The following is a 2173-nucleotide window of genomic DNA, read 5'->3' on the forward strand; positions in this document are numbered from 1 at the left end:
AACTATTTACAAATTGAATTATTATCAAATTACAAATTGAATTATTAACAATTTACAAATTGAATTATTAACAAATTACAAATTGAATTATTAACAATTTACAAATTGAATTATTTACAATTTACAAATTGAATTATTAACAATTAACAAATTGAATTATTAACAATTTACAAATTGAATTATTAACAATTTACAAATTGAAATATTAACAACTTACAAATTGAATTATTAGCTATTTACAAATTGAATTATCAACAATTTACAAATTGAATTATTAACAATTTACAAATTGAATTATTAACAATTTACAAATTGAATTATTAACTATTTACAAATTAAATTATTAACAATTTACAAATTGAATTATTAAAAAGTTACAAATTGATGATTTTTGGAATTTAAAAATTGATGATTTAAACACATATTTAGATTTTTAAATTAACAATTGTCCTGTTTTAAATCTTATATAAGATGTAGCAAAATAATTGTTTGAGTTTAAAAAATAGAAAATTGTAAACACACACTCCAAAAAAATTGCTATGTGGCTCTCTGAAAAGGAATGACGAGTAATGACGGATAAAAAATCCTCATCAGGACCACTAATTTGGTAAAGACTAAAAATCAAATATTTGTACTTGGCTGCAAATATGGAGTCATTACGGGAAAATGCACTAATAATAGAATTTGTGTAAACGGATATAAGGATCATGATCGAATCGTGAACTGTTACATCAGTCGAGAGCAGTCGAGGGAAGGGTGATTTATTTCCGTTCAAGAGACCATAATTCCACCACTCTAACGTGGCCATAAAAATGTCACCGACTCATTGAGAGGCTGATAAGAATTTTGAGCGATTTTTACCATCGTCCTGTATTTGTTTAATATCAATAATACAGGTCATTAAAAATATTAGATCGAACAGTCCGTAGCCAGACGTGATTGTTCGCCACGTAATATATCTGGAGGGGCAAGAAATATATCCAGAGAGGCACGTAATATATTCGGAGGGGCAAGTAATATTCCAGAGGGGCACGTAATATATCCAGAGGGGCAAGTAATATTCCAGAGGGGCAAGTAATATATCCAGAGGGGCAAGTAATATATCTCGAGGAGCAAGTAATATAATATCCAGAGGGGCAAGTAATATATCCAGAGGGGCAAGTAATATATCCAGAGGGGCAAGTAGTATATTCGGAGGGGAAAGTAATATATCTGTAGGGGCAATGGTGTATGGTGTTTAATTGCAGTAATGTAATTGGTTGGACAAACCATCGAATAAGTCGACTAAACACTTGCCAATGGTCCAGGCATAAAACACAGTAGTTTTTTTTAACTATTGTGAGGTTGATATTCCATATCTCTTAAAAGATATCGATACTTTTTGATTTATTCTGACAATAGTTTTTTTTGTAATTATACACGAAACAACCCTTTCAAGTTATCAACAAACAGACCCTCACTCATTTTTACTCGGTTAATAATTTAGGGGTTAATTCTCACACCCAGGGTTAATCTTTTGACGGTTAAAGTGTTAATGATGTCCAATTAATTAGAAGGGAGATAACTGTCGATAATCAAGTTCGCAAGAAATTAACATTTGTTTATCAATAATATGTATATGAATCCTAAACGAGATTAAAGGGACAGTTTCGCCATCCATTTGACCAATCATACCTTAATCTCAGAAACGGGAATATTTTAGCTAAGCTAATACTGTTCACAGATCACCGTCGAAATTTGAGCCTTCAAAGTGTCCAGAATTTTACGTGTTTGAATGTTAAAATGACGACTCGTTATTTCTTGAGTCACTTCCATATATGGACTAGAAAGTAGAAGGAATTCTAAGGTTTTAGTATAATTCTAGTAGTTCTGAAGACTATTTACATAATTTCAAGACTCCAATAAACCTCCAAAAATAGCAAACCGATACCTTTCAGTTGGGGAAGCGAAAATGAGGGGTAGGGGAGAAATATTAAATATTAATGTTCGAGAAGGAGGGGAAGGAGGTTGGGGTAGCGTAGAAAAGACTGTTCTGTAGGCTAATTTTTTTAGAATTAAAACAATTTGTGTTGTTCGGTGTGACAGAATTATCAGTTTTATTGTAGTCTGAAGTCTGAATAATTTAAAATGAATTATCGTTTAATATTAATTTATGAACAATTAACCTATTTGT

Source organism: Lottia gigantea, assembly GCF_000327385.1.
Source record: "Lottia gigantea unplaced genomic scaffold LOTGIsca_85, whole genome shotgun sequence".
Classification (NCBI taxonomy): Eukaryota; Metazoa; Mollusca; class Gastropoda; family Lottiidae; genus Lottia; species Lottia gigantea.